At 38.4% G+C, this 7,226-nt stretch overlaps 1 pseudogene; it reads left to right on the forward strand.

Annotated features, from left to right (window-relative positions):
• The first annotated feature begins 961 nt into the window (after positions 1-961).
• LOC110130984 (transmembrane protein 230 pseudogene) lies at positions 962-2,423 on the forward strand (annotated as a pseudogene).
• Positions 2,424-7,226: the final 4,803 nt, after the last annotated feature.

Below are 7,226 nucleotides of genomic sequence, written 5' to 3' on the forward strand. Positions count from 1 at the left end.
AATGAATAAGACATGAACACAAAGAGTTAGAAGGTGATAGTCAATGTGAGCACATATAAAGATGAGAACGGGGGAGGGAGGAAGCCATAGGTGCATCCTGACCCCAGGGAATTGGTGGAAAAAGACCATAGATACAAGGTTGCTAAATATCTTGCAGTGCTGAGAATCTAGTAGTGATGAACTGTCCTATCCTATGTTAACACCGTCCCTATTGAGAAACACGGCCACCATGTTGTTCAGTGTTTCCTCAAAGGAGGCTGGCACTTCAAAGTATCAAAGTTCTATGAAGCACCTCTCCCCTGCCCCCAATTTTAGTATGCTCTGGAACTTCTGGGAAAAACCATCGGTGTCTCTCTCTACTCCATGTACACCTTCATCACAGGGTGGATCATCATCACACTTGGGTTTAAACATCACTCTTATATAGGTACTGCCAGGGCTGCCACAAGGTGTTTCATCTTTCATGTTTATCTCTTAACCCTGAGAAAGCACTTCATAAATGTCATCTGTTAAACAACAGACTTCTCACACTCACCAAATTAGGAGGCAGAGTATAAAAATAATGTTCTGCCAATTAAAATGGGCCATAAACATTTGAGCAGTTAACTATAAGGACTGGGTTCTCCGCCAGTCAAGGCTGGAGTCCTCGGTGTGGAGCATTCACCCTCCCGGGGCACGGCTCGCCGATTTCCTGAAACCAGATTTTTTCCATCTAAATTCACGTCGGTTCTTATTTCTCTTGCTGGCTGGGTCTGTAAGCGGACAGGGAAGTAGTGTGGAGAGGCCCATAGTGCGAAGCTGTGCGCTAAGTGCTTTGCTGATGCTTAAAAAATTCTTGCAACATTGAAGTGCTGAAGAAATTTTGGGATTCCGGTGAGGCTGGTAAAAAACAAGCCTGTTGGGCAGCTGAAGAGGGAACCTGGAAAGTGAAATTGCTACTTTCAGTGCTTGGGGTGAAGCAGTGCATTCATGCTCAGTCACTTCAGTCGTGTTGGACTCTTTGCGATCCCATGAACTGTAGCCTGCCAGGCTCCTCTGTCCATGAGAGTCTCCAGCTGTGTCAGCGTGTTATGATGCCGTTTCGTACCAACCTGGCTACTGGAATTCCTAGTAGCAAAGTGAAATACTCAAGACTCTCTAGTACAGATGATGGCTACATTGACCTTCAGTTTAAGAAAAGCCCTCCTAAGATCCCATATAAGGCCATTGCGCTTGCTACAGTGCTGTTTTTGATTGGCGCCTTTTTCATTATCATAGGCTCACTCCTGCTGGCAGGCTATATCAGCAAAGGGGGGGCAGACCGGGCTGTTCCTGTCCTGATCATTGGCATCCTGGTGTTCCTGCCAGGATTTTACCACCTACTATGGTAGATGCGCATCACCTACTATGCATCTAAAGGCTACCGGGGATATTCCTACGATGACATTCCAGACTTTGATGACTAGCACCCACCCCAGCCCTGAAGAAAAGAGTCACAGATGGAACTGAGCCCAGCTTTAAGACATTGAGCAGAAACTATGACTACGGGCTAAGGAGTTCTGCAGTTTGCAGGTGTTTAACAAAACAGTGGCCAAATTTTATGGGTCCATCCTGAAAGATGTTAACTAAGCTCACAAGTAACTGTCATTTGGGCGTTCTCTTTTTCATTTTCTGGCCCTGGCAAAAAGCTCCTGACAAAAGTTTTTCTGTATGAATATGCATCATGGGAGAGTAGCAATATTAATTGTATGGGAAAGTGGGAGGTTATTCTGTAGTGGAAAGTGTTCTGCCACCACCCTTTTTAGAGTTGAGCATTCTTTTAAATAGTCCTCATGGTCAGAATGTTCTTATGGCAAATGGAAGAATGCGATATGTCAGATTTCTCATTACTAACAAATTTATTTTGAAAATATCTTAAGTGTCTTCTCCCCATACTCTTTAACTTTGTGTTCTAGTGGAAGACCTTGGCACAATCAAATATCATTGTGGTGCATCTATATTTTTCACTTGGTTTCTTATTAACAACAACCAGAAATTTTTTAAACCTCAAAGCAAATTTTCAAAATGTAAACACTTTTCTCTGTACACCAATCCTTGACCAGCTCTGATCTGGCTCACTGATAGGTTGGCCAGCATATAATTAGCATATAATTTGGATCATTCTGTCCTGTGTAGATCAAGATGTTCTTATATCATACCTTTATGGACTAGACTTTTGGTTGTTTCCTAAGGAAAAAATGTAGATGAATGGTTATTATTTAGAGTTTATAGCCCTGTTGTTAGCACCTTGTGTTAGTGACATTCTGCTGAAGATTTTAAGAATTGGCCTGGATCTCAGAGGACTGAACTGCCTTAGCTTGATCTGCCTCCTAGCTTGCAAAAAATGACTTGTATTCAAAAGAAATTAAAATGTCAAAATCTAAAAAAAAAAAAAAAACTATAAAGACTGATTTTCTAGTAAAGGTTAGAAAGGAAATTTAATATTTCTTCAGTAACTTGTGGGATAATTTATGAATATTCCATATTAAAAGAATTCATGGCTGAGACTTCAAAGGAAAAAAAAATGGAATCTGAGGAATAAAGTTATTAGGGAATTTGTAAAATCCTTTACCTTCAATATACTAAACTAAAACCAAGACTGTCTTAAATTAGCATTCCATTCCATTTATATTCCTTATTCTCAAAAAACTTTTAAAGAATTTACTTGCCTTAGAGATTAAATGCAATGCTTATAAATTCACATTTGCTGAAGGTAAGTAATATGAAAAGCCTTTAAATTTTTGTTTCTAGTCCTCCTTTCAAGTGTCCTGTGCCTTTCTGATTTTATTATTTTGTGTCACCGATATTCTTGCCAAATGCCAATTTTCCAAATCATTTATATTTGATATAAATTCTTAAAGATATAGAAAATATACAAAATAAAGGGAATATATCCTAGGATTTCAGTCTAGATGAATTCACAGCTGGCAGGGTAAGGGAGAGAAGTTTACTGTGACTTATTTACAGGAAAACAGAAAGATGGAGAAAAAAGGTTCTGGAAATAGTAGAAATTTTAAAGAAAAAACTTTGAGGTAGTACAAAGCAATCATTAGGTGTATACTAAATTGCTTCAGTCTTGTCAAACTCTTTGAGACCCCATGGACTGTAGCCCGCCAGGCTCTTCTGTCCATGGTATTTTCCAGGCAAGAATACTAACGTGTTGCCATTTCCTACTCCAGGGGATCTTCCCAACCCAGGGATCAAACCTGGGTCTCTTATATCTCCTGCATTGGCAGGCAGGTTCTTTACCAGTAGTGTCACCTGGAAAACAGGGGGTACTTAAGAAATTCTTCAGTTACTGAAGTCAATGAACATATTTGCTTCAAACTTAAAATGATAAATATTCTTTAGAGAACTTGTCAAACCTTCAGAGGAATAAACCTTTAATCAATAATTTTTTTAAAAACCTCAAAAAATGAACTGTTCTATTTGGACTAATAAAATAATTTCCTGTGGGCCCTTGGGCTTATTCTTCTTTGGGCTTTCGGATTCAGGATAGTATACATTAATAAAGTCTGTGAAAGGAAAAAGGTACTAAGAGGAGTGAACATTATTTCCTCCTCATTAGCACACAAGCAGTAACCTATAAAGGAATTAAAAAAACTATTTTCTGTTAAAAAAGGGTCCTGTAAAAAGAAAACTGATAGCAGAAATTCAGAGAAGTTACTGGTTAATGTTTATTCAGTAATAATGTGCTTAATTATATAAAAAGAGTTTATTTTACTGAGAGAAATTTTACCAGCTATATAAGTGACTTTATTCCTATTTAGGAATATTAGTATTCAGTCTTAAAAGTTAGGTATATAGGCATACAGGCTTTCCAGAATTCTGTGAGGAAAATTATAGATATAGTCATATTTAAGAATTGAGGGAATTCCCTGGCAGTCCAGTGGTCCTAACCAACTCAACTCTGTCACTGCCCAAGGGCCCAAGTTCAATTCCCAGTCAGGAAACTAAGATCTCACAAGCTGTGCAGCCAAAAAAGAAAAAAAAAAAAAAAAACTGAAAGGATTTTGAACATTCTGAATCTATCCATCATGAAAATAAAATAACTGCATGTGTCTCATCTTCAGACAGACCACTTTGTTGTTTGAGGTAAGATACTGTTTGCTGATTTTCCTAAATCCCTTTCATGATACCTCATATTTTGATGACTTTTCTGGCTATGGCAGAATACTTGGCTGATCTCCAGAGAACAGTCTATACAATTCTATAATAATCCCTGTAACCCTCTTCCTGGTTCTAACTGAAAATATAGATGTCCTTAGACATAGTATAAATATAGTTGGAATAATTTCTTTAGTTACATTATTTTACACTTGCCAACCCTCAAACTTAAAAAACACTTTTCTGCCCATTCAAAATATGGTGCAGTTATACTTTATTTTCATCATTCATAACTCAGACATATTTGAACATTTGGAAGAATGGCATGGTTAATCACCTCTAGAATACTCATAAAAAGTTAATAAACACATCAAATACCATATTCCAACTGCTGTTAAAATGAAGATCTCTATGATTCCCTGTTAATAAGCCTATATGTTGGCATTTCAAAGTTCATCATCCTCAAGAAACAAAACATACTCCAAATTAACACAACATTGTGAATCAACTATACTTCAATGAAATTAAAAAAAAAACCCAACATACACCAAATTTGATGACAATCAACAACAGTAAACAGAAAAGATGCCTTGAAAGAAAGACCACTATTTTTTAACAGTGCATTTCTGCATTCAAAAAACGTTAGCTAATTTTTTTTTTACTGCTAATACTATTATATTTTACATCAATTTCAAGTAAAACAATTTTTTTTGCTTTTTTTTTTCCATTTATTTTTATTAGTTGGAGGCTAATTACTTTACAATATTGTAGTGGTTTTTGCCATATATTGGCATGAATCAGCCATGGATTTACATGTATTCCTCATCCGATCCCCTCTCCCACTTCCCTCCCCACCCCATCCCTCTGGGTCTTCCCAGTGCACCAGCCCCAAGCGCTTGTCTCATGCATCCAACCTGGGCTGGTGATCTGTTTCACCCTTGATAGTATACATGTTTTGATGCTGTTCTCTCAAAACATCCCACCCTCACCTTCTCCCACAGAGTCCAAAAGTCTGTTCTGTACATCTGTGTGTCTTTTTCTGTTTTCCATATAGGGTTATTGTTACCATCTTCTAAACTCCATATATATGTGTTAGTATACTGTATTGGTCTTTATCTTTCTGGCTTACTTCACTTTGTATAATGGGCTCCAGTTTCATCCACCTCATTAGAACTGATTCAAATGAATTCTTTTTAATGGCTGAGTAATATTCCATAGTGTATATGTACCACAGCTTCCTTATCCATTCGTCTGCTGATGGGCACCTAGGTTGCTTCCATGTCCTGGCTATTATAAACAGTGCTGCAATGAACATTGGGGTGCACGTGTCTCTTTCAGATCTGGTTTCCTCAGTGTGTATGCCCAGAAGTGGGATTGCTGGGTCACGTGGCAGTCCTATTTCCAGTTTTTTAAGAAATCTCCACACTCTTCTCCATAGCGGCTGTACTAGTTTGCATTCCCACCAACTGTGTAAAAGGGTTCCCTTTTCTCCACACCCTCTCCAGCACTTATTGCTTGTAGACTTTTGGATAGCAGCCATCCTGACTGGCGTGTAATGGTACCTCATTGTGGTTTTGATTTGCATTTCTCTGATAATGAGTGATGTTAAAACACAATTTTTTAAAAGATGCATTTGTAATGTGAAAAGATGGTTTGCTTAATTCATTTGGTAAATATTTATTGAGCATTTACTACATGCTAGGCATTGCTCTAGGTATTGGGGATTCAAAGGTGAAAAAGACAGACTTGGTTCTTACTTTTCTACTACCAAGAAGTGTTTGGGTACATTTTATCTTGAATCATTTACATTAAAAAATACATAAACTAGTAATAAAATGTTACAAAGCCACAGATGCCATGGAACTGGGGTTGAAAAGAAGTTCAGAGATCATCTACTGTCATCGATTCCAAAATGCACATTATTTTACATTTTAGCATCACTGGTATCAGCCACATATTACAGTGTGGTCAGACCAGGGAGCCAGAGAGTTGTCACTGCCTGCACATGTGCATCAAAGCTTATGGAATGAGCGTCAAGGGCTTAGAAGAACATTCAAGAGATGGTGGTGAAGTTACCCTTTTAAGGATTTTTGATGATTCAGGATTCAATAAAATATAATAGTTCAAAGTGTTCATTTGTTACAGCAGAGGAGAATGAAAGTCATAGAGGTTAAACAATTTGCCCTAATTCACAAAGCAGGGTGGGTAAAACTAGAGTCCAGGTCTGAGTTCCATTCTGTTTTCTTCTAAGGGTCTAGCTAATGGAAAGAAAGTCTCTAGAACATGGCTATAATTTTGGGACCACGGGCAAAGATCTTAACCCCTCTTTGCCTCATTTCTCCATCTGTAAAACAGCAAGTTTAATAGACCTAACTAATGTGTTACTGTTAAGTATTAAATGAGATAATGCATGTATAGTACTTAACACAGAGATTAGCATATGGCAAGGGCTCCAAAAAAGTTAACAATTTGAGATAAAACTTTACATTTGGTAGAAAATAAAGTTATCATCAAATATCCCACAAATACTGCTCACTCTATGAAGCCCACATCTAGTTCAGTTCAGTTCAGTCACTCAGTCATGTCTGACTCTTTGTGACCCCATTAACTGCAGCACGCAAGGCCTCCCTGTCCATCACCAACTCCCAGAGTCTACCCAAACCCATGTCCATTGAGTTGGTGATGCCATCCAACCATCTCATCCTCTGTTGTCCCCTTCTCCTCCTGCCCTCAAACTTTCCCAGCAGCAGACTCTTTTCCAATCAGTCAGCTCTTCGCATCAGGTGGCCAAAGTACTGGAGTTTCAGCTTCAATATCAGGCCTTCCAATGAACACCCAGGACTGATCTCCTTTAGGATGGACTGGTTGGATCTCCTTGCAGTCCAAGGGACTCTCAAGAGTCTTCTCCAACACCACAGTTCAAAAGCACCAATTCCTTGGTGCTCAGCTTTCTTTATGGTCCAACTCCCACATCCATACATGACCACTGGAAAAACCATAGCCTTGACTAGACAGACCTTTGTTGACAAAGTAATGTCTCTTCTTTTTAAAATGCTGTCTGGGTTGGTCATAATTTTCCTTCCAAGGAGCAAGTATCTTTT

The sequence above is a fragment of the Odocoileus virginianus genome, chromosome 7 (assembly GCF_023699985.2).
Source record: "Odocoileus virginianus isolate 20LAN1187 ecotype Illinois chromosome 7, Ovbor_1.2, whole genome shotgun sequence".
Taxonomy (NCBI): Eukaryota; Metazoa; Chordata; class Mammalia; order Artiodactyla; family Cervidae; genus Odocoileus; species Odocoileus virginianus.